The sequence below is a fragment of the Dromiciops gliroides genome, chromosome 3 (genome assembly GCF_019393635.1).
Source record: "Dromiciops gliroides isolate mDroGli1 chromosome 3, mDroGli1.pri, whole genome shotgun sequence".
NCBI classification, from domain to species: Eukaryota; Metazoa; Chordata; class Mammalia; order Microbiotheria; family Microbiotheriidae; genus Dromiciops; species Dromiciops gliroides.
In genome coordinates this window covers 395,213,589-395,240,729 of record NC_057863.1, presented here as the reverse complement: position 1 = coordinate 395,240,729, position 27,141 = coordinate 395,213,589, and the positions used below count along the sequence as shown (strand labels likewise).

The 27,141-nt window shown below is 36.1% G+C and overlaps 1 pseudogene; it reads right to left on the bottom strand.

Annotated features, from left to right (window-relative positions):
- Window positions 1-218: 218 nt before the first annotated feature.
- Window positions 219-8,407, bottom strand: LOC122747668 (annotated as a pseudogene).
- Window positions 8,408-27,141: the final 18,734 nt, after the last annotated feature.

The following is a 27,141-nucleotide window of genomic DNA, read 5'->3' as shown; positions in this document are numbered from 1 at the left end:
TTAGCTAAAGACTATAGATGAGGTATAGTAAGAGACTGAAGTAGCGGGCTAAAATAAATGTAGCTCTTTTTTTCCAGCTTTTCAACCATTTGGCATTTTTTATATTAATAATTTTCTTATTTGAAAGTGTATTAATACTCTTGTGGATTGATTATCGTTAACATCTGTGTTAAAATTAAAACTCCCCCCCCTCCCAGTATGTCCGATAGTGGACTCCATCAGTTGTTCCTCCTGCATTTCCAAGATAACGGTCCTTCATCCTGGAGTTTTTAAAATTTTGGACCAAGAAAGAACCACCAACCGAATCCAGTAATAATACAGATTATAGATTCCACATAATAACCATCCAATGCAGTAACAGAAGAGCCACCAAGTTTTTTTGCAAAGTTCCAAGGCTTTAGGAGTCCAACAATTCTGGCTGGACATTCACGTGCACTCCTTCACTGTAAGAGGATCCACCAGCCAAAGAGCCACTGTGGAGGGCCAGTTCCCTCCCAGATTGGACACAGTATTCAAAAGGGTTATATATGTGCCTCCAATGAGTGTATCACTAATTTTGGCATTAAAAGCCATTATATAAACATACATGCTGTACAATGTGATCTGATGTAAGGTATAACTCAGCAGCACTATAATATAGTAATAGATTGAAAATCCTCCTTGATATGCTACTTTGGGAGTCCACCAAACCAACAAAGTACATTCCAAGCCAAGTAACAATCTATAGGGCATAGCTTTATAAAATACATTTAGTGGCTATGGGCCTGCAGTATACTTGCTGATAATCAGAGGCAGTATGATCTGTAGAGGAACCATGGGAATGACCAACAAGGCCAGGTGCTCTTTGGGCACACCCTCTTCTACCAACTTCAACCCTGTTACTATATCTGCTGCTGAAAAGCCAATCTTTGAAGTTAAAATCATGAGGCAGAAAGTCATAACTGCTGGCATTTTTAAAATTGTAAAGAGCATCTTGTAAGTGTCTGAGATCCCCTTTGCTGCTTCTTTTGATGGTATCCCTTCTTTGTTTTCTTTTTTTTGGTTTGTGGTTTTTTTTTTTGTTTTGTTTTGTTTTTTAGGAAATTGGGGTTAAGTGACTTGCCCAGGGTCACACAGCTAGTAAGTGTTAAGTGTCTGAGGCCGGATTTGAACTCAGGTAGTCCTGACTCCAGGGCTGGTGCTCTATCCACTGCGCAACCTAGCTGCTTTCTTTTTTTTTGAAGCTGTTTTCGTTTTTTTTGAAGGGCAACTAATGTTGTTGTTATCAAAAATATGGTCCCCCAGAAAAACAGAAAATCTGCGAGGGTCACGATCCCGCGGGCCTGTGGCTGGAAGTGCAGGTACTTGTTGCATAAGTCGGCCAACTCCAGCGCCAGGAAGAGGATGTTGCCCAGGAAGTAGTCGGCCCTCTGGCCCACCGAGTTGCAGGTGGAGACGTAGCCCACGTTCTCGCGGGAGGGCATGGTCAGCGCCCAGTAGTCCATGCCCATGTCCTGCATGGCGGCCACGAACTCAAAGAGGAGGAAGACCAGCGTGAGCGTCCTGACTTCGGGGCCCCGGCGGTGACACCCAGCAGGTTCTCCACCTGCGTGGACAGGTAGAGAACGAAGACGCCCAGCACGTACTGCGTGGGTACGAGCCACGACTTGCGGCAGCCGAAGCCGTGCAGGTAGATGGCGTCCACGAGCGCGACCCAGGGCAGCTTGAGGCAGAAGGGCCAGAAGATGAAGCCGATGAAGGCCCGGTTGGTGTAGCTGACATTCTTGCTCTGCAGGCCGGACGACTGGGGCGGGGGGGGGGGGGGGGGGGGCGGGGGGGGGCACGCGTACCCTAGGCCTCTGTATCCCCCCAGCTCTTCTCTTTTTAAGAAAGATTTTTTAGAGGGATTTGGGGGAGAGCACCAAGGAGTCACTTGGCTCCGCCCAGGAAGTCTCATAGAGTTCTCCTCTAAGAAAGATTATTAAATCACAAAATCCCAAGTGTATGGTGAGCAATGTTTTAGGTGACTCAGAAGACGTTTGAATAGTTTCAGGGATGTAACACTGGTGAAGACTAGCAGATATGTCCAATGGATCAATGCCAGCTGGGGAGTATATCTACTTGAGAGTAGTATGATGATCTCCACAGAAGACTAGGAATACTAAAGAATAAAAAGTATGAGTTGTCATTCCACATGTATTTTCTAGAAGTATGCTGTATAAATAGAAGTGCTGAAGGCCTAAATGAGCAGGGTAACTATGAATAAAAGACAGGAATGATGAGTGAGATTTTGAAGAGGTAGAAATCAGAAGATTTGACAATTAATTGGACTTGTGAGATGAGGGAAGTAAAGCACTGAGGATAATACTAAGATTGTAAACATGGGAAACTATAAGAACTCTGTGAAAGTGAAATCCTGAAAAAAGAAAGGTTTATTGTCACAATACAGTTGAGATATGATGAAGGTCTGAAATAAGATTATAGAAAGGATCAGATACTAGAGATGTTGTGAGAATAAAAATGGCAGTATTTGGTAATGGATGGAATAAGTGGGGTGAAGGAGAATGATGAATGAAGAAGGTTATCAACTTGGGAGATGGGATATGTGTTGATGCCTTCATGAGAAACAAATTTGAAATAGGGGAGGCCCAGGGTCAAAGATACTGCATTCAGTTTCAGATGTTACATTTGAAAGGTCTCCGACAACATCTACTTTGAAAAGTTCAATAAATAATTGATGATAGAAAACTGAAGCTCAGGGGAAGCTAGAATTGGAAATATAGACCTCGGATCCACCTATATTGAAACAATATTTAAACCAATGAAAACTAATGAGGTTACCAAGAGAGAGGATAGAGGGACAACCAAAGAGAATCTAGTACACAACCTTTGGTTACATCCAAAGTTAGAGTGCTCAGTATACAAAATGATCCCGGAAGGGAGAAGGATAAGCAGTCAGACAGAAAAGAAAACAAGGAGAAGGTAGTGTCACAAAATTCCAGGGAGTAGAGAAGATTCAGAAGAAGTAAACATTTTTAAATGCAGTAACTAGGTCAAAAAGGATTAGGGCTGAAAAAAGCCCTTTAGATTTGGAAACTAAGAGATCATCAGTAACTTTGGGAAGTAATTTCAGTTGAAATCACAAGAAGATTGTAAAGGGTAGAAAAGTGAGTGAGATGGGAAGAAAATTTGGAGGCATTTTCTTTAAGGAGTTGGGTTATAAAAGGGAGGAGAGAAATAGGATAATAACAAGGGAATGGTGAAGTATAGTGAAACATTTTTGAGAGAAATTAATAGTATCCTATTTTTTCTGGTTACATGTAAAAATAGTTTTCAACATTTGTTTTTATAAGATTTTGAGTTCCAAATTTTTCTCCCTCCCACAAGTCACTTCCCCCTCCCCAAGACAGAAAGCAATCTGATATATGTTAAATATATATATATATATATATACACATATGTATATATATTTATATATACACAAGCAATCACATTAAACATATTTATACATTAGTGATGTTGTGAAAGAAGAATAAGAACAAAAGGGAAAAACCTCAAGAAAGAAAAAAAAACCAAAAGTAGAAATAGTATGGTTCAATATGCATTCAGATTCCACAGTTCTTTTTTTTCTGGATGTGGATTGTCTTGGATCATTGTATTGCTGAGAAGACCTAATTCTATCACACTTGATCATCACATGATGTTGCTGTTACTATGTATAGTGTTTGCCTGGTTCTGCTCACTTCACTCAGCATCAGTCCACTTAAGTCTCTCCAAGTTTTCTTTTTTTTTTTTTTTTCCTGAAATTGACCTGCTCATCATTTCTTATAGCACAATAGTATCCCATTACATTCATATACCACAACTTGTTCAGCCATTCCCCCTTTATGGGCATGTCCTCAATTTCCAATTCTTTGCCAACTCAAAAGGAGCTGCTATAAATATTTTTGTACATGTGGGTCCTTATCCCTTTTTATGATCTCTTAGGGATACAGATCTAGTAGTGGTATTGCTGGGTCAAAGGGTATGCACAGCCCCATAGCCCTTTGGGCACAGTTCCAAATTTTTCTCCAGAATGGCTAGTTCACAACTCGACAAACAATGCATTAGTGTCTCAATTTTTTCACATCTTCTCTAGAATTTATTATTTTCCTTTTTTGTCATAATAGCCAATTTGATCGATGTGGAGTAGTACCTCAGAGTTGTTTTAATATACATTTTTCTTATCTATATTGATTTAGACCATTTTTTTTCCCAGATGGCAATAGAAACCTTTGATTTCTTCATCTGAAAACTGCCTATTCATAGCATTTTACCATTTCTCAATTGGGGAATGACTTGCATTCATATAAATTTTATTTAGTTCCCTGTATATTTTATAGATGAGGCATTTATCAGAAACACTGGCTGTAAAAATTGTTTCCCAGCTCTCTGCTTTCCTTCTAATCTTGGCTACATTGCTTCTGTTTGTACAAAACCTTTTTTAATTTAAAGTAATCAAAATTATCCATTTTGCATTTCTTAATAATCTCTCTTTCTTGTTTGGTCATAAATTCTCCTCTTCTCCATAGATCAAAGAGGAAAACTACTGTTTCCTCTTCTAATTTGCCTATGGTATCATTCTTTTTGTTTAAATCATATGCCCATTTTGACTTTATTTTTGTATACAGTGTAAGATGTTGTTCTATACCTAGTTGCTGCCATTCTATCTTCCACTTTGCCCAGCAGTTTTTGTAAAATAGTGAGTTCTTATTCCAGAAGCTGGAGCCTTTGGGTTTACCAAACAGTAGGTTAGTATACTCATTTAGTTCTGTGTCTCCTATTCCTAACCTATTCCACTAATCCACCACTCTGTTTCTTAGCCAGTACCAAATAGATGACTGCCACTTTATAGTACATTTTTTTGCATTATTTTCCTTGATATTATTGATCTTTTATTCTTCCATATGATTTGTGTTATAATTTTTTCTAGTTCTGTAAAATCATTTTAGGTAGTCTGATTGGTATTGTACTGAATAAATAAATTAATTTAGGTAGAATTGTCATTTTTATTATATTAGCTCGACCTATCTATGAGCAATTGGTATTTTGTCAATTGTGATCTCATTTTATTTGTGTGAAAAGTGTTTTGTAATTGTATTCATAGCATTCCTGAGTTTGACTTGGCAGGTAGACTCCCAAATATTTTATAATGTCTACAGTTTTTTTAAATGGAATTTCTTTTTTCTATCTCTTGTTGCTGACCTTTGTTGGTCATGTATATAAATGTTGATTAGTTATGTGGATTTATTTAATATCCTACAACTTTGCTAAAGTTGTGAATTGTTTCAAGTAGTTTTTAAGTGATTCTGTAAGATTCTCTAAGTATACCATCATATCAAATGCAAAAGATAATAGTTTTGTTTCTTCTTTGACTATTCTTATTCCTTTAATTACTTTTTTTCCCTGTTATTAATAAATACAACATTTCTAGTACAATATTGAATAAGAGAGGTGATAATTGTCATCCCTATTTCATCCCTCATCTTATTGGGAATGCCTCTACCTTATCCTCTTTACATATAATGCTTATTTATGGTTTTAGGTAGATACTGATTATCATTTTAAAGAAAGCACCATTTATTCCCGTTTTTTAGTCTTAATAGGAATGAATGCTGTATTTTGTCAAAAGGTTTTTTTCCCTGCATCTATTGAGATAATCATATGATTTTAGTTAGTTTTGTAATTGATGTGATTGATTATGTTGATAGTTTCTCTAATGTTAAACTAACCCTGCATTCCTGGTATAAATCCCAACTGGTCATAGTGTATTATCCTGGTGATAAATTGCTATAATCTCCTTGCTATTTTTTTTTTTTTTGGTGAGGCAATTTTTTTCATTGATATTGAATAGGGGAATTGTTCTATAATTTTCTTACCCTGTTTTGGTTCCTTCTGGTTTAGGTATCAACACCATATTTGTGTCATAAAAGGAATTTGATATAAATCTTTCACCTATTTTTCCAAATAATTTATATCATATTGGAATTAATTGTTCTTAAAATGTTTGGTAGAATTCACTTGTAAACCTCATCAGGCCCTGGAGATTTCTTTTTCTTAGGGAGTTCATTGATGGCTTGTTCAATTTACCTTTTTTTTTTTTTTTTTTTTTTTTTTTTTGGTGAGGCAGTTGGGGTTAAGTGACTTGCCTAGGGTCACACAGCTAGTAAGTGTTAAGTGTCTGATACTGGATTTGAACTCATGTCCTCCTGAATCCAGGGCTGGTGCTCTATCCACTGCGCTACCTAGCTGGCCCCCACTCATTCTTTAGAATGAGATTATTTAGTTTCTAATTAATTTTCAGTCTTTATTTTCAAGGCATGTTATTACATGTAATTTTTATTGCATCATTATCTGAAAAGGATGCATTTACTATTTCTGCCTTTCTACATTTGACTATGAGATTTGTGTGCCCTATTACAAAGTTAATTTTTCTGTAAATGTCAAGTACCACCAAGAAACAGGTATATTCCTTTCTATCCCTATTCAGTTTTCTCCATAGATCTATTATATCTAACTTTTCTTAAATTCTATTCACCTCCTTATCTTCTTTCTTATATATTTTTTGTTAGATTCATCTGGTTCTGAGAGGGTGGGATTAAGACCCCCCACTAGTATAGTTTTACTATCTATTTCCTCTTGTAACTCACTTAACTTCCCTAAGCATTTGGATGCTATACCCTTTGATCCAATAATACCACTACTAGGTTTGTATGCCAAAGAGATCATAAAAAAGAGAATAGGACCCGCATGTAAAGAAATATATAGACTCGTTTTAGCTTTTTGTACTTCTCTTGAGTCTTATATTTGTAAATCAAATTTTCCAGTTCTGGACTTTTCATCAGGAAAGCTTGAAAGCCTTATATTTCATTGAAGGTCCATCTTTTCCCCTCAAAGATAATGCTCAGTTTTGCTGTGTAGTTTATTTTTATTTGAAAAACAAGTTCCTTTGCCTTCCAGAATATCATATTCCTAGCCCTTTCATCCTTTAATATTGAAGCTGCCAGGTCCTGTGTAATCCTGACTGTGGCTCCATGATATTTAAAAGTGTTTCTTTCTGGCTGTTTGCAGTATTTTCTTTTTCAACTGAAAATTCTGGAATTTGTCTACAATATTCCATGGAGTGTTCCTTTTTGGAGTCTCTTTCAGGACTTTATCAGTGGGTTCTTTCAATTACTGTTTTATCCTCTGATTCTAAAATATCAGGGCAGTTCTTGATAATTTCCTAGAATATGGTGTCTAGACTCTTTTTATGATCGTGGCTTTGAGGTAGCCCAATAATTCCTAAATTATCTCTCCTAGATCTATTTTCCAAGTCAGTTGTCTTTCTGTTAAGTTATTTCACTTTTTTTGCTATGTTTTTCTTTCTTTTGATTCTGTTGGACTGGTTCCTAGTGTCTCATGAAGTCATTAGCTTCCACTTACCCAATTTTATTTTTAAGGCATTATTTTCTTCAGTCAGCTTTTGTACCTTCTTTCCTATCTGACCAATTTTACTTTGAAGGAGCTGATTTCTTCAGTCAATTTTTTTTGTTCCATTTGACTAATTTTTTTTTTTTTTTTGGTGAGGCAATTGGGGTTAAGTGACTTGCCCAGGGTCACACAGCTAGTAATTGTTAAGTGACCGAGGCAGATTTGACCTCAGGTCCTCCTGAATCCAGGGCCAGTGCTCTATCCACTGCACCACCTAGCTGCCCCCAATTTTATTTTTTAAGGAATTGTTTTCTTTAGTAAATTTTTGTTCTCCCTTTTCTAAGCTTTTGACTATTTTTTCATAATTTTCTTGCACTACTCTTATTTCTCTCATTTCTTTCCCCATTTTTCTTCTATCTCTCATTTGATTTTTTTAGATCCTTTTACAGTTCTTCTAAAAAGGCTTTTTGGTCTCGAGACCAGTTCATCTCCTCCCTCAAGGCTTTACATGTAGCCTTCTTGACAGTGTTGTCCTCATCTGAGTTTGTGTTTGGGCCTTCTCTGTCCACATAGAAGCTCTCTGCTATAAGGGTCTTTTTCTTACTCATATTGTAGTCTACTTTTTTACTTTTAAAGTTAAGGTCTGCTCCTGGGGCACAGTGGCCAATGTTGCAAGCTTCTTGTGCTGGGGGACAGGGGCCTGGTCACTGGCTTTCTTCCGTGAGGCCTCTGTGGCTAGCACATTCTTCACTGCCCTGAGTTTGCTCCCTTCCCTGGGATGGATTGGCCTAGTCACAGCTGTCCTGTGGGTGGTTCTCTAACTGGCAGTTTGCCCTCTCAGCTGGGGCTGGGGGTATCTCACAATTCACCTTTTGGGCCACCAGCCTGCTGAGCTGGAACCAGCCTGTTGACCTGTGCTGTGGCCAAGAGGCTCCTGCTGATTTGCCTGAGACACCTGCTGAGCTTCACTCTCCATTTGCCCAAGTGAGACAGACATTTCCTGAAACCTTCTAAATTATCTCAAGGTGGAAGATTATGTCTCTCTCTCTTTTTGTAGGTTCTGTAGCTACAGAATCCATTTTGAGGCTTGATTTAATGTTGTTTCTCAGGAAAACTTGGGGAAAGCTGAGGCAACTTCCTAGCTTCCCTCCACCATCTTGGCTCTGACCCCAGTATTACCTGCTATTACTTATTTTTTAAAATATAATTTAATGCTCTACTATTCTAAGTAGAGAGAAGTTGAAGATTTCATAAATAAAAGGGATAATCAAATATACAATCTGTTAAAAAAAACCAGTAGCCTTGGCTGGAAAACAAAAGAAACAACCAAATAAAATAAAAATAAAACAAAGTTGGCAGCCCAACTGATGAATTAAGCTAGGTTTATATAGAGGCATAAAAACAGGCACAGAGTCTTTCATTAGAAATATACACAAGTCCTTTCTAACTTGGAAGGAACTTCTTGGATGTGTGTTCTTCTGGGATAGCATTCAAGAATGAGGCATGGGGATGCAATTCCTTGTTACTTGTAGTAAAATTGCATAATCTGAAGTATTATGGGGGCATTCCAAATAATGGTGAATGAGGCCATTTTTTCCTCACCCATTACAAATTGATAGGCTCTGATTACATCTTTTGACAACCTTCACAAAGTGAAAAAACAAACTAAAACAGTGTGCCAAGGTCCAAGGACCAGGAATTAGTAGACAGCTAACTTGCTGTGTGATAGGAAATAAGTAATTTAAGTTCTTTGTGACAATTTCCTCATTTGTTAAGTGGGAGAATTCAGCTAAATACTCTTTACCTAATATCTCTTCAAGTTCTAGGACTCTATGATTCATTATTTTGTCAATTTCAAGTGTATTTACATTATCAAACAATAATTATTAAATGCATATTCATGTGAAGCACTAAATAATAAGTATTATCTTATTACTATGCTATTATTCATTAGTTTAGGGGGATGTTGTGGCCACACATGCTATATGTATCTATATGGGTCTTTCTAGTTGTAGTTTACAGGGAGACAAGAATAGATATCTTAGGAGGCTCTTCCTCCCAGCCATTAAAGGAAGCAGGAGGTTAGGGTCAAAAGCATAGCCACTCTGCTCTGCTCATAAAAAGGGAGTATTAGGCTAGAATTATATGTATCTGATCTATTAAATATTGTTATTGCATGGGAAATATATTTTTATATTCAAGCAAAATATCTGCTGACTATTCCTTAATGAGGAAAGATTTTCCCAAGCTAAATACGCAATTTGACCCCTTTCCCTCCAAATGTTAGTTCCAAAACAAATAGATATAGCAAATAAACCCATTTTTCCAATGATATCAAACAGAAATCAGAGAAAGTACACATAGGAAAATATACAGACAAATATCAAATATATACACTGCTTGAATGAACTCTCCTTTTGAGAGTAAGTTAACTCAGCTCAAAAGAGAGACAGACAGAGACAGATAGAGACAGGCAGAAAGAGACACACAGGGAGAGACAGAGATTGACAAAGGTAGAGACTGAGACCCAGATACAGACACAGACATATAGAGAGACAGACAGACATCAACAGAGATAGAGACATAGAGGCAGAGAGACAGAAAGGCAGACAGCTTTACCTTAGATCTTGTCCAAGGTTAAATTTCCCCAATTCTCCAATATAATATGTTAGGAATCAAGTTGTGATCGAATTGCTACCTCTGTTACCTGTAAACTACTTCCCAGGGTCTTTCTTTCTTCAGGAAGCTGATGGGAGTCTGGAATATGACTTCTCAAAGGTAGATGCTAGAAGATCAGGATATCAATCTTTCTCCAGTTTAACCCATTCCTCCTGCTTCTCATATAGACATGAGGCACTTAATAATAAGTCTCCACCAATGAGAAGAGTTACCAAAGCAGTTGACCCTTTGAGCCCTGGGTTATACCATCATCATCGTTGGCGACGATGATGATAAAATACAAAATAATAATAACATCTTGGGGTTGGCAAAGAACTTTACAAATACCTTAATTGATTCTAACAGAACCCTTGGAGGTAGGTACTATTATTATAATATTTTTTTCATATGGGATGCTTAGAGAAATTAAGTAATGTCAAGGGACACCCAGCTAGTAAATGTATGAGGCCACATATGAGCTCAGGTATTTCTGACTCCATACTGAGTACACTGCTCACTCTGCCATTTAGCCATATCAAAGAAAGAGGTAGGGCAATCCATACTATTAGGGAATGTACATTATAATCAGGGATACAAAATGTAAATATAAAGATACATAAAGGCATATATATCTATCTACATCTATCTACTTATATGTAGCTATCTATATCTATATACCTATACATACAGGTGTATGTGTAGATAGATATAGGTAGAGGTAGAGGTATAGAGATAGAGAAGTATATATATATATATATATATATATATATATACACACACACATATATACATATATATATACACCTTGATGTGTCTTGATATTTACATTATATATGTCTTGATATTTTATATATATATATATAAATATATGTGTATATATATACATGTGTGTTTAATTGATGTGTTTTGATATCTAGAGATGGAGACAGAGACAATCAGAGACAGAAAAAGACAGACAGAATGAGACGGAATATATGAAAACAATCTGAAAGGGGAAGGCATTATCAGCTGGGTGCTCAGGTGATATTATAGAAGGTGAGATTTGAGGTGAGTCTTGAGGGAGGCCAGGGAAACTAAGTTGTGTAGATGAGAGTGCAAAATATCACAGAAATGAGGAAGTCAGTAAAAAGTCATAAGGTTGGATGGAATATTATTTTGGAAGAACGACAAGGATATGAGTTTAGCTGGATGCTAAAATGTTTAGAAGAGAGCATGTGTAAGGAGATTGCAAAGGTAGGGTGGGACCAGACTATGAAAGTCTTTAAATGTCAAAAAAGAGGAATTTCTATTTATTCCAGAAGATAATAGCTATTGTGGCCAATTGGTGTTGATGTTGGTGTGGTTGACATAATTAGACCTAAATTTTATTTTTTAAAAATTCTCTTGACTACTGACTAGGGGATAGATTAAAGAAGCCCTTCATTCTTTTGGTATTTCCAAGCACCATTATTTGCATCCTCTCTAGATTGCTTATGTATTCCTCTAGTATTTAGGTGCAGATATATCATACATTTGTTGAAATAAATCTATGTTTTCTGTTTTATTTCTGTTATTCTTCGATGTCTAGCAGTGTAGTTTGGGCAGATTATCACATTCCATGAACACTATTCGATAACCTTGGGTTGTTTTTTTTGTTTTTTTTTTTTTTGGCAAATCATAGGTCAGAGTCCACTTTTGTAAATAATTTGTAGACTTTTTCTCTAGATGAATTGGCATATGTATGCGTAGATAGAAGCTGATCTGACATATTTCTGCTCCTTTCATAGTTAATTCTGTTAGTATAGCAGTTTGCTTTCTATCACTTTTGGAACTAGGATTTTTTCAACTTAAGTAGAAACAGGTGTTGAATGTTGGGTTGGATAGTGAAATATGGAGTGGGATATAGTATGGGTAGTTTAAAGGAAAAATCACACCAGGAAAAGGGGGCATTTGTTCATTGCCTCCATGGAGTTTTGGTCCAGGGCATCTAGGAGAAAGTAGTTCCCACTCCCAAGAATTCTTACCCTTAATAGACTTACATTGTAATGAACAGACATAACATACAAATATACGCATGTAAAAATGTATAAAAATGAATAAAAGATTGATTTTTAGCTAAGGCAGGATTAGGGTATCAGGAAAGCTTTCATGTAGAATGTTGAGCTTAAGCTGTTTTGATGGAATCCAGGAATCCCAAGAGGCGCAGATGAGGAGGGAATGCATTCCAGGGATGGGGAACACTCCAAAGCATAAATACTAGAAATGAAATGAGGGAGAGAAAGTAATTGACGAAGAATTGACTATAAATGATGTGGAGATAAATGATATGTAAAAAAAAAACTGGAAAAGAAATAAGGTTCTAGATGAAGAACCTAAGACAGAGAGAGGAGATCCCTTCCCCAAGCTACACAATTAAGCGGTAGAGAGAGAATCCAACTCAGCCTTCCTGAGTCTATCTTGTGCTCTTTTTTACCTTACCAGATATTTCCTTTGAATGTATAGGGAAGGGAAAACTAATATCAAGGAAAAGATAACATTAATACCTGATTAAAAATCTCTAAACACTTCTGTGCAGGCTGGGGTAAATAAAAAAGAAAGGAGATGAGACAGGAGAGGTGACATGAATCCAGAGGCACAGAAAATCCTCATACTCAAGATAAGAAATAATCAGAGCTAAAAGTGGCATCATGTGTGTTGGTGTAGTGATAAAGGGAAGAGCTTCAGAAATATAACTGTGAAAGAGGTGTATTTGTAATGTGGGTAATTATTCATTAGAGTATTAAATATTAATAATAAAGATTAATAATAACCTTACATTTATGGAGTGCCTTTCCTACCTGAAGAATCTTCAAGTTCTATTTGAAATTAAAAGGCATGATAATATATGGAACATAAAAGCATTAATTAAAACATAGATCCCCTGAAATATATACATCTTTAACCAGCAAGAAAGCAAAGGAAGAATCTAGCATTTATTGTTAATATTCATCTTTAACAGGTGTTAGATTGCAGGCAGTTTATGGATCTCAGGAGTTTCTGACTCTCCCGCCTAATGGCTTTCATACCTATAGTTTCTGCTCTGATTGTTCCCAGGGGGGATAAGTTATATGTTCCTCCTCTTTTCGACTCCTAGCATGCTGGGTTCTCACCTTTGCCAATTCACTTTTGGTCATCTATGACCCCTGCAAGCTATAGTACTTCTAATAAGGGTGTCTAGTTCTTTAATGATGCAGCCTGAGACATGGGATGAACAGGTCAGGTAGATAGTCGATCCCTAGAGATTCCACTTGAGCCATGTATCCCCCTTTAGCAAAGAAAATACAGGGAGTAGTGATTCTGAAAACAGTCAGGGTTGACTTTGTGAGTGGCCTTTTGCATGCTATAGGAATGAGGCTTTGAAATTATGCTATACACTAGCTGTCCACTTATCCAAGGATCATTATTCAGGAAACCTCAATCCTCCGGAACAAAGACCTCATACTGGAAATAAGCAAAAGGACCTTGGCTGAAATAGATGTTACAAAGTTCACATACTGAATCCTTGAATTTTGCTCTGTATTTAAAGTCCTTAGAGATGTAGTAAGAGAATATTTACTTAATGCCTAATTGGAACAAACTTGCTTATGTAGTTTCTTATTCTACAATGGATTAGAGTAAGCAAATGAGGAGGAATGAAACCCAGGAGGGAAGGATACCCTTAGAGCCTGTCAGTAAAATCCATCATAATACATCCTTAGTTTTGGGAGGGATCATAGAGATCATCATGAAAAACCCACTCATGATACAGATGAGGAAATTGAGAGCCAGAAGGCTAAGTGACTTACCCAAGGTCACAGTGATACAAACACAGCTTGATAATGAGAAAGGAAAGAACTTAAATATGCATCTAGAATTGGGATGTTTAATTGCTGCTTACTGGAGTAAAAGAAGTTCATAATGAGACTAAGGAGTAATCAAGAAAAAAAAGCCAAATTATGCTCAGGTTGCTCTTCTTAAGGAGGAAATCTGGCATATAATTTTAAGGATTATCATTTTTTGAACTATATAAATGGGTAAAAATCAACAATTCTTTGCTGCTCGACAGGATGCACCTTAGTTATTTGGGAAGTTAATTGTCCTGTACTGAATGTATAGATGTCCCTATAGACATTATTGTCAGAGGCTATGACTGTACAATTGAAAAACTGTGGAAGCAAACAAAGGTCATGAACTGAGCATCAGGAGCTCTGGTTTTAATCATAACTATGTTTCTATGTGAAGTATGCCAAGTCACTGACCCATTCTATACCTAATGCATCAAAATTCACTGGGTACACCATAATTCTAATGTCTAACTTGAAAAGGGGCCTCATTGCATCAAGATAATATTTATACTCCTTAATTCCCACCCCCCCCATCCCTCTCTCCACAGGAGATATTCCAAATCTCTCTTCTCTTCAGGCTTCCCATACTTCTTCCCCCTTCTCACAGCTAAGGACTTTGCCTCTTTACTGAGCAGATTGAGGCTGTGTGATGTGTTTCATCTCCTGTTCTCCTCAGTTCAAGCCCTCTATCATCCTTTCTTGTTCTCTCCTCCTTTCCTGTAATCGGATGAGTGACCTTTCTCCTTGCTTAGACCATCATCTCTATATGTTGCATTGATCCCATCCCCTATTGTCCTCTTCAGATTTCCCCTCAAATATCTCTCCTTCCTTCCCTCCTTTCCTCTCTCTCCCTCTCTCACATATTTTCTCTCTCCCTCAAATATTTGTCTGTCTGCCCCTCAGTCTGTATCTTTGTTTCCCTGTCTCTGTCTCCATCTCTCTCTCTCTCCCCACAGAATATAGTATTAACTTCAAGACTCAAATCAAGTATTATCTTATTATCTGCTACACAAAAAATGTCTCTGACCCTTCCCCCACCAACTAGTGGCCTTCCTCCCAAAACGACCTTAAATTTATTCTCTATTTACTTCTCTGCATATATGTTGTCTCCACTGATGGAAAATGATCTCCTTGATGGCAGGGATTATTTCAATTTTTTTTCTTTGTATCTCCATCATCTAGCACAATTTCTATTACATATTATTTACTTAATAAGTGCTTCTTCATTGATTGGCTGATTGTCTCAACTTTCCCTGCCTGTATGCCAAATTTCTATGGCTTACTTTTTATATAAGATTCTTATAATGCCCTGGGATACACATGACATATCAGACAGTCTCACTACAAATTCAATACCTACCAATCAGATTATGAAGAAATGACATACAGTGTCATTAATCATCTAGATACCTATTATTGTTCAGTGAAATAAGCACTCTGTATCTAGATCTCTCCAAGTGTTAGGATTGTTAAACGTGGCATTTTTGTTTTGTTTTGGTTTGTTTTCCTGAAATGTCTTTCTATGCTCTTCATCTAAGAACTATTAATTGATGGAACATATCCCCAAACACAACTACACAATGAAGCACAAGGGAGTAAGCCAAAGTCTGGGACTTAAAGAAATAGGCCAATTGAAGTGAGTGGGTTGCCAGTCTCTGTAGGGTTCAGGCTATGGGTTCAGTTGAATCAGGTAAGTGTTTAAGAAAGAATTGCATCCTAGTTGTGTGATGCTGGGCAAGTCACTTAACCCTCATTGCCCCACAAAAAAAGAAAGAAAAAAGAAAAGAAAGAAACAAAGAAAGAAAAAGAATTGGAACTCAGTAAAGCCATGATAGGCATTCACATTTTGGTTGTTGTAAATTCCAGAAGTGGGGCATACTTCAGCCAATGAGAAAAAATAGCAGAAAACTTCTGAGTCTACCATTGTGAATTACTCCAAAGTATGATTTTCACTTAGACAAGTAGCCAAAAAAAAAAGGTTACCTCTTAATTTGAAGGTTTGGGAAGAGGTGACTACTTCTATTACCTTCTCAGGCTTTGTCTTACAAGACATAAACCCAACAGATTTTGTTTTATTGCCCGATATTTAAAAAAATGACCCATGACCATGTATATTAACTCTTTCTAGGCAGGCTTTGGATTTCATTTGTAGGGTTCAGGTACCCTGAGTTCCCTGGTCATCTCATGAAGTTGGTTTTTCTTGGGGAGTCATACCATTCTTTTTATTCAATTCTTCTCTATATTCCTATAGCCCTTGAAATTGACCAACAATGGTAAGTTTGGTTAAGGGTCATGTGGTCCAGGACTTTATTCCAGGACAGCTTAAATTTTTAGTCTGAAATGATTACTCTTCTACCAAAGAAATGTAAATCTCTTTTTGGATAAGTTTCTGAACTAGAAGCTGAGCAAAAATGGTGGGGGGGGGATTAAAAGTGGAAGAGAGAGGGTGGGTGATGCCTAAGAAATAAGGATGTTGACTTTTACCTTGAATAATTCAGTTGTGAGGGGAAAACTCAGTATTTCCTTTTCACTGAGACAGTAGAAATATGGGACTTTTTACCTAGTTGTAAAGCTAGAGATTAAAATATAAGTAGGGAGGGTTTAAATAAATTCATAGATGAAAATAGTTGATATATTATTAAAGGAAAGTCAGATATATTTGAGATAGCCTTATCTTTGTGATGATTTCATGTATACCATCTAAAAGTTACCCACAGTCTATAATGTAGCTCCCGCTGATGAACTTAGAGGATTTTGACACCTTCAGGTATTCTTTAGGATACCTACTCAGTACCTAATTGTCAAAAATAATCGATTAAAATTGGAAGGTGCCAGATGGGTATTTGATGTGTGTCTCCCCGTCACACCAAGCATTCTCAGTTACCAATGAATCAGCCTCTACAGCAAGGATCTCATGTTGACATCTAGGAAGATCTTGTTTCCTCCCTACAGAAAGGTGTCCAAGCCTCTCCCCTTAACGTTGGCCATGTTTTCTGACATTATCACCAGACAAGGTTTATGGTACTCAGATCCAGCTGCAAAAATTCCTGGTTGATCTCTGTTGTATTTAGCTCTCTTACATGAATCTTTTACAAAGTTATATGTGTTTAACTATCCCTCCCATAACCACATCTTTAGCAGTCCCATTTCTTTGCATTTACTTCCAGCATTCAAAGATTCTGTAATCCAAACTGACCATAGTAGAGTCCTTCCTATCTATATCCTAACCATATCTAAAGCTCTTTGCTTCCATCAGACCTTTCTTTATAATTAAGGCTTAAGGAATTACTTCCTCAAAATTTCGATAACAAAAACTCTCTCTACCAATGAGAGATAGTGTGTACAATTGAAGAAATGTCAGATTTGGATTTAGATTATCTGGGTTCCCATCTTGAATCTGTCATTAGCTTTGGGAACATGAGTAAGTAACCAAATCTCTCCAATGCTCAGTTTCTCCTTAAGTGCAATAGCATAATGATGATTGTAATCAGTCAAGCAATTAGTAAGTGCCTATTATGTGCCAGATACTGTGCTAGGAACCTAAGTACAGAGAATAAAACAATCCCTACTCATAAGTAGATTGCATTCTTCTTCTTCTTCTCCTTCTTCTTCTTCTCCTTCTTCTTCTTCTTCTTCTCCTTCTTCTTCTTCTTCTTCTTCTCTCTATCCATGTGTATATACATACTGCTTAAATATAAAGTGAACAATACAAATCTATAAAAGTAGTTAAATAGAAGGTAGTTTGGGAAGGAAATTAAAATGATACTTGAGTTTCACCTTAAAAAATAGGGTCTGTATGCGGTGGATTCAATGAGTTAGATGTGGGAAATAGTTAAAGCAATGACTTGGATATGAGAGCTAAGATGCCATATTTGAAGAAGAGAAAGTATAATCAATAAGAAAAATATTTTATAAACTCATGCTAAAGAAAGGTGAGCTATTAATCACTCATTTGTCAGCTAGTGCAACACTCCTTTATATTCTTAATTATTTGTTGTAATTATTTTCAACTTGCTTGTAAAACTCCTGGGAGGCACCAACTTTGTCTTATAGCTAATGTGATTCCCTAGCATTTAATATGGTACATTATACATGGTAATTGTTCAATAAATAGGTGATGTTGATGAAAGAAACAATGAATTAATAATTTATTAAGAGATTACAATGTGCCAGGAACTGTGCTAAACACTCCAAATACAAATAGAAAAGCAAGATAGCCCCTGGTCTTAAGGAGCTCACATTCTAATGGAGAAGACAGCAGTTATAGAAAGTTTCAGCTATAAGTCAGATAGAAGGGTACTGAGGTCCTTAGCATATAGCAATAAAGCACATGTTAATATGTCTTCTTTAATAATATCTCCACCAATAAAATTAGATTGGTTGATAATGGTGACATCAGTACATGGTGCATCCCTTTAGGGACCAATATCAGGGGCAGACTCATATTAAATGGACTGTCAATAAGGTGTTTTTATAATATAGCTACTGTTCTCTCCTGAAGATCCTGTTTTTTTGTGGGGGGCGCAATGAGGGTTAAGTGACTTGCCCAGTGTCACACAGCTACATTACTAATGCAGTGAAAGAAGAATCAAAGCAAAAAGGAAAAAAAAAACTCAAAAAAAGAAAAAAAAATAGAAATAGTATGGTTCAAGCTGCATCTAGATTCCAAAGTTCTTTTTTTCTGGATTTGGAGAGCATTTTCTATCATGAGTCCTTTGCAACTATCCTGGACCATTATATTACTGAGAAGAGTCAAGTCTATCACAGTTGATCAATGGTATTCTTATCAAATCTGAAGGTGATACAAAGCTTGCAGTGATGTTATTGGACAAGAGAGTCAAGAATCAATAAGATCTGAACCAGGTAAGTTTGGAATTCTATAGGGATACATGTTAAGACACACTAGGGTTCAAAATATCAACTTCAAAGGATGGGGAGGCATGACAAAATTATGTGAAAAAGACCCGGACAGTTTAAAGTACTACAAAATTAGTATTAATTAGCAGTGTGCTACCAGGCTTTTTTTAAGCTAATGTTAACTAGATCTGCCTTAACAAAGTCACAACTTTCAATAATGAGGAGATAAAGTCCCACCAGATTCAGAATTAGTCAGACTACATGTGGAACTCTCTGTTCACTTTTGGATGCCACACTTTAGGGAGAGCATTGATAAGCTGAAGAGCATCTCTAGAAATGTAACCAGGATGGTGATGAGCCTTGGGTCAGGTAACTAGGTGGAAGAGTTCATGAAGTAATGAGCCTGGAATCAGGAAGACCTGAGTTCAAATTCAGATTCAGTAGAATTGTCATTTCTACTATATTAGCTCTGCCTATCCATGAGCAATTGATATCTTTCCAATTATTTAGATCTGATTTGATTTGTGTGAAAAGTGTTTGGTAGTTGTGTTCATAGAGTTCCTGGGTTTGTCTTGGCAAGTAGACTCCCAAGTATTTTATATTATCTACCGTTACTTTAAATGGAATTTCTCTTTCTATCTCTTGCTTCTGGACTTTGTTGGTCATGTATAGAAATGCTGATGATTTATGTGGATTTATTTTATATCCTGCTACTTTGCTAAAGTTGTTAATTGTTTCAAGTAATTTTTGAGTTGATTCTCGAGGATTCCTTAAGTATACCATCATATCATCTGCAAAGAGTGATAGTTTTGTTTCCTCCTTGCCTATTCTAATTCCTTTAATTCCTGTTTCTTCTCTGATTGCTAAAGCTCACATTTCTAGTACAATATTGAATAAAAGAGGTGATAATGGACATCCCTGTTTCACCCCTGATCCTATTGGGAAGCCTTCTAACTTATCTCCATTACATATAATGCTTGTGGATGGTTTTAGGTAGATACTATTTACTACTTTTAGGAAAGCTCCACCTATTCCTAAGCTCTCTTTTTTAATTAGGAATGGATGCTGTATTTTTTTCAAAAGCTTTCTCTGCATCTATTGAGATAATCATATGAATTTGGTTAGTTTTCTTATTGATATGGTTGATTATGCTGTTAGTTTTCCTAATGTTGAACCAGCCCTGCTTTCCTGGAATAAATCCCACCTGGTCATAGTGTATTATCCTGGTGATCACTTGCTGTAATCTCTTTGCTAATATCTTATTTAAGATTTTAGCATCAATATTCATTAGGGAAATTGGTCTATCATTTTCTTTCTCTGTTTTTGCTCTGCCTGGTTTTGGTATCACCACCATATTTGTGTCATAAAACGAATTTGGTAGAACTCCTTCTTCACCTATTTTTCCCAATAATTTGTATAATATTGGAATTTGTTATTTTTAAATGTTTGGTAGAATTCACCTGTAAACCCATCTGGCCCTAGGAATATTTTCTTGGGGAGTTCATTAATGGCTTGTTCAATTTCTTTTTCTAATATGGGCTTATTTAAGGATTTTATTTCTTCTTCAGTTAACCTGGGCAGTATGCATTTTTGTAAATATTTATCCATTTCCTTTAGATTGTCCCATGTATTGGCATACATTTGGGCAAAATAATTCCTAATTATTGCTTTAATTTCCACTTCTTTGGTGGTAACATCACCCCTTTCATTTTTGATACTGGTAATTCGGTTTTCTTCTCTCTTTTTTCTTTTTTCTTTTTTCTTTTTTTTAATGAGGCAATTGGGGTTAAGTGATTTGCCCAGGGTCACACAACTAGTAAGTGTTAAGTGTCTGAGGCCGGATTTGAACTGAAGTACTCCTGACTCTAGGGCTGCTGCTCTATCCACTACACCACCTAGCTGCTACCTTCTTTCTTTTTTAAATCAAATTAAATAATATTTTATCTATTTTATTGGTTTTTTTTCATAAAACCAGCTCTTAGTTTTATTGATTAATTCTATGGTTTTCTTGCTTTCAATTTTATTAATTTCTCCTTTAATTTTCAGGATTTCTAGTTTAGTATCTGAGTGGGGATTTCTAATTTGTTCTCTTTCAAGCTTTTTAAGTTGCATGCCCAATTCACTGATCACCTCTTTCTCTTTTTTATTCATGTAAGCAGTTAGAGCTGTAAATTTTGCCCTAAGCACTGCTTTGGCTGCATCCTATAGATTTTGGTATGTTGTCTCATTGTCCTTCTCTTGGATTTACTTAGTGATTGTTTCTATGATTTGTTGTTTGACCCATTCATTCTTTAGAATGAAATTATTTAGTTTCCAATTGATTTTCAGTCTATGTTTCCCTGGCTCTTTCTTACATGTAATTTTTATTGCATCATGATCTGAGAAGGATGCATTTACTATTTCTGCCTTTCTCCATTTGACTATGATGTTTTTGTGCCCTAATACATGGTCAGATTTTGAAAATGTGCCATATACTGCTGAGAAGAAGGTATATTCCTTTCTATCCCCATTCAGTTTTCTCTAGACATCTATCATGTCTTACTTTTCTAGTATTCTATTCACATCTTTCCCTTCTTTCTTATTTATTTTTGGGCTAGATTTATTTAATTCTTAGAGGGGAAGATTCAGATCCCACACTAGTATAGTATTACTGTCTAATTCCTCTTGTAACTCATTTAACTTCTCCTCTCAGAATTTGGATGTTATACTACCACTTGGCGCATACATATTCAATATTGATATTGTTTCATTATCTATAGTGACTTTTAGCAAAATGTAGTTTCCTTCCTTATCTTTTTTAATGAGATCTATTTTTGCCTGTGCATTGTCTGAGATAAGGATTGCTACTCCTGCTTTTTTTACTTTAGCTGAAGCATAATATATTCTGCTCCAGCCTTTTTCCTTTACTCTCTGTGTATCTCTCTGCTTCAGATGTGCTTCTTGTAAACAGCATATTGTAGGATTCTGGCTTTTAATCCACTCTGCAATTCATTTCCGTTTTATAGCAGAGTTCATCCCATTCACTTTCACAGTTATTATTACTGTCTATTCCCCTCCATTCTATTTACCCACTTTGGACTTCCCCTCCTTCTTTCACCCTATTCCTCCTCACCAACGTTTTGCTTATTACCCCTGCCTCCCCCAATATGACCTCCCTTTTTATCACCCCATCCCTTTTCTTTACCCTTTCCTCCCTTGCTTTTGCCCTCCCTTCTATCAGTCCCCCCTTCCCCTTCCCCTTTTATTTCCCTTAAGAATAATCTAAGTTTCTTTATCCAAATGAACGTATATGTTATTCCATCTTTGAATCAAATCTACTGAGAGTAGGTTTGAAACAATGTTCACCCCTCCTGTATTTCCCTCTATGGTAATAGGTTTTTTTTTTCACCTCTTCATATGATGTAATTCACCGCATTCCACCTCCCCTTTCCTCTTCTCCCTACAAGCTCTCTTTTTAACCTCTTAATTACCATTATGTCATCACATCAAAGACAATTTATATTTATACCCTCTGTGTATAATTCCTCTGTCTGCCCAAATACATTTACAATTCTCAAGAGTTATACGTATTATCTTCCCATGTAGGGATGTAAACAGTTTAACCTAATTGAGTAACTTTTTCCCCGTTTACCTTTTTAAACTTCTCTTGAGTCTTGTATGTTAAGATAGAATATTCTATTCAGTTCTGGTCTTTTCCTCAGTAAATCTTGAAAGTCCCCAGTATCATTGAATGTCCATCTTTTCTCCTGAAAGAGAACGATCAGTTTTGCTGGGTAATAGATTCTTGGCTGCAGTCCAAGCTCCTTTGCCTTCTGCAGTATCATATTACAAGCCTTGTAGACCTTTAATGTTGAAGCTGCTAGATCCTGAGCAATCCTGACCATGGCTCCATGATATTTAAATTGCTTCTTTCTGGCTGCTTGGAGCATTTTCTGCTTCACCAGATAATTCTGGAATTTGGCTATAATATTCCTTGGAGTTTTCCTTTTGGGGTCTCTTTCAGGAGGTGTTCAGTGGATTCTTTCTATGACAATTTTATCCTCTGATTCTATAATATCAGGGCCGTTCTCCTTAATTTTCCTGGAATATGGTGTCTAGACTCTTTTTTCTGATAATGGCTTTCAGGCAGTCCAATTATTCTCAAATTCTCTCTCCTGGACCTGTTTTCCAGATCAGTTGTCTTTCCAATGAGGTATTTCACGTTTTCTTCTATTTTTTCATTCTTTTGATTCTGCTTGACTGATTCCTGGTGTCTCAGGGATTCCTTATTTTCCAACTGTCCAATTTAAATTTTTAAGGCATTGTTTTCTTCAATGCGATTATGCACGCTTTTTTCCACTTGGCCAAATGAATTTTTTAAGGCATTGTTTTCTTCAGTGAGATTATGCACCTTTTCCTCCATTTGGCCAGATGAATTTTTTTAAGGCATTGTTTTCTTCAGTCAGTCGTTGTGCTTCCTTTTCCAAGCTGCTGATTTTTTTTCATAATTTTCTTGTGTTGCTTTCATTTCTCTCAATCGATTTTTTTTGCATTTTTCTTTATTTATTTATGTTTTTCCGTTACATGTAAAGATAGTTCTCAACTTTTATTTATACAAGCTTTCCAATTTCAGATTTTTCTCCCTCCCTCCCCTCCCTCCCCCCTCCCCTAGACAGCAGGTAATCTGATATAGGTTTTGTATATATATACATACATAATAACATTAATCCTATTTCTACATTAGTCATGTTATAAGAGAAAAATCAGAACAATGAAGAAAAACCTCAAAATAGAAAAAACAACAGCACCAACAACAAAGGAAATAGTATGGTTCATTCAGCATCTTTACTCCACAGTTCTTTTTTTTTTTTCCTTGGATTTGGAGATCCTCTTCCATCATGAGTTCCCTGTAACTGTTCTGTACCATTGCATTGGTGAGAAGAATATAGTCCATCACAGTAGATCAACACACAATGTTGATGATACTGTGCACAGTGTTCTTCTGGTTCTGCTCTTCTCACTCATCATCATCCCATGCAAGACCCTCCAGGTTTCTCTGAACTCCTCCTGCTCATCGTTTCTTACAGCACAATAGCATTCCATTGTATTCATATACCACAACTTGTCCAGCCATTCCCCAACTGATGGGCATCCCCTCAACTTCCAATTCTTTGCCACCACATAAAGAGCAGCTGTAAATATTTTTGTACATGTGGGTCCCTTTCCCCTTTCCCATGATTTCTTTGGGAAAAAGAGCCAAAAGTGGTATTGCTGGGTCAAAGGGTATGCACAGCTTAATCGCCCTTTGGGCATAATTCCAAATTGCTCTCCAGAATGGTTGGATCAGTTTACAGCACCACCAACAACGCATTAGTGTTCCAATTTTCCCACAGCTTCCCCAACATTTATTATTTTCCTCTTTTATCATTTTATCCAATCTGATAGGTGTCAGGTGGTACCTCAGAGTTGTTTTAATTTGCATCTCTCTCATCAATAGTGATTTAGAGCATTTTTTCATATGGGAATAGATAGCTTTGGTTTCTTCATCAGAAAACTGCGTGTTCATATCCTTTGACCATTTCTCAATTGGGGAATGACTGGGATTCTTATAAATTTTATTTAGTTCCCTATATATTTTAGAGATGAGGCCTTTATCAGAAGTACTGGCCAAAAAAATTGTTTCCCAGCTTTCTGCCTCCCTTCTAATTTTGGATGCATTGCTTCTGTTTCTACAAAAATTTTTAAATTTAATGTAAGCAAAATCATCCATTTTGCGTTTTATAATATACTCTATCTCTTGTTTGGTCATAAAATGTTTTCCTTTCCAAAGATCTGAAAGGTAGACTATTCCTTTCTCTCCTAATTTACCTATGGTATCACCTCTTATGTCTAAATCGTGTATCCATTTTGACCTTATTTTAGTATAAGGTATAAGATGTTGGTCTATGCCTAATTTCTGCCATCCTATCTTCCAGTTTTCCCAGCAGTTTTTGTCAAATACTGAGTTCCTATCCCAGAAGCTGGAATCTTTGGGTTTCTCAAACACTGAATTACTAATGTCATTTGCTACTGTGTCTCCTGTGCCTAGCCTATTCCATTGATCCTCCACTCTATTTCTTAGCCAGTACCAGATAGTTTTGATGACTGCTGCTTTATAGTAAAGCTCCAGGTTTGGTACCGCTAACCCACTTTCCTGTGAATTTTTTTTCATTATTTCCCTGGATATTCTTGATTTTTTGTTTTTCCAGATGAATTTTGTTATTATTTTTTCTAACTCTATAAAATAATTTTTAGGTAGTCTGATTGGTATGGCACTGAATAAGTAAATTAATTTAGGCAGTCTTGTCATTTTTACTATATTAGCTCTGCCTATCCATGAGCAATTGATATCTTTCCAATTATTTAGATCTGATTTGATTTGTGTGAAGAGTGTTTGGTAGTTGTGTTCATAGAGTTCCTGGGTTTGTCTTGGCAAGTAGACTCCCAAGTATTTTATATTATCTACTGTTACTTTAAATGTAATTTCTCTTTCTATCTCTTGCTGCTAGACTTTGTTGGTCATGTATAAAAATGCTGATGATTTATGTGGATTTATTTTATATCCTGCTACTTTGCTGAAGTTGTTAATTGTTTCAAGTAATTTTTGAGTTGATTCTCTTAGATTCTCCAAGTATACCATCATATCATCTGCAAAGAGTGATAGTTTTGTTTCCTCCTTGCCTATTCTAATTCCTTTAATTCCTGTTTCTTCTCTGATTGCTAAAGCTAACATTTCTAGTACAATATTAAATAATAGGGGTGATAATGGACATCCCTGTTTCACCCCTGATCTTACTGGGAAGGCCTCTAATTTATCTCCATTACATATAATACTTGCTGGTGGCTTTAGGTAGATACTGTTTATTACTTTAAGGAAAGCTCCACCTATTCCTAAACTCTCTAGTGTTTTTATTAGGAAGGGATGCTGTATTTTGTCAAAAGATTTCTCTGCATCTATTGAGATAATCATATGATTTTGGTTAGTTTTCTTATTGATGTGGTTAATTATGTTAATAGTTTTCCTAATGTTGAACTAGCCCTGCATTCCTGGTATAAATCCCACCTGATCATAGTATATTATCCTGGTGATCACTTGCTGTAATCTCCTTGGTAATATCTTATTTAAGATTTTAGCATCAATATACATTAGGGGAATTGGTCTATCATTTTCTTTCTCTGTTTTTGCTTTGCCTGGTTTTGGTATCACCACCATATTTGTGTCATAAAACGAATTTGGTAGAACTCCTTCACCTATTTTTCCAAATAATTTGTATAATATTGGAATTAGTTGTTCTTTAAATGTTTGTTAAAATTCACCATAAGCCCATCTGGCCCTGGGAATTTTTTCTTAGAGAGTTCATTAATGGCTTGTTCAATTTCTTTTTCTAATATGGGTTTATTTAAGGATTTTATTTCCTGTTCAGTTAACCTGGGCAGTTTGTATTTTGATAAATATTCATCCATTTCATTTAGATTGTCAAATTTATTGGCATACAGTTGGGCAAAATAATTCCTAATTATTGATTTAATTTCCACTTCATTGGTGGTAACATCAGCCTTTTCATTTTTGATACTGGTGATTTGGTTTTCTTCTTTCTTTTTTTTAAATTAAATTAACCAATATTTTATCTATTTTATTGGTTTTTTCATAAAACCAGCTCTTAGTTTTATTGATTAATTCTATAGTTTTTTTGCTTTCAATTTTATTAATTTCTCCTTTAATTTTCAAGATCACTAGTTTAGTATCTAGTTGGGGATTTCTAATTTGTTCTTTTTCTAGCTTTTTAAGTTGCATGCCCAATTCATTAATCTCCTTTTTCTCTTTTTTATTCATGTAAGCATTTAGAGCTATAAATTTTCCCCTAAGCACTGCTTTGGCTGCATCCCATAGATTTTGGTATGTTGTCTCATTATTGTCATTCTCTTGGATATAGTTATTGATTGTTTCTATGATTTCTTGTTTGGCCCATTCATTCTTTAGAATGAAATTATTTAGTTTCCAATTGATTTTCATTCTACTTTTCCCTGGCTCTTTCTTACATGTAATTTTTATTGCATCATGATCTGAGAAGGATGGATTTACTACTTCTGCCTTTCTACATTTGACTATGATGTTTTTGTGCCCTAATACATGGTCAATTTTTGAAAATGTGCCATGTACTGCTGAGAAAAAGGTATATTCCTTTCTATCCCCATTCAATTTTCTCCAGACATCTATCATGTCTAACTTTTCTAGTAATCTATTCACATCTTTCACTTCTTTCTTATTTATTTTTTGGCTAGATTTATCTAATTCTGAGAGGGGCAGATGCAGATCCCCCACTAGTATAGTATT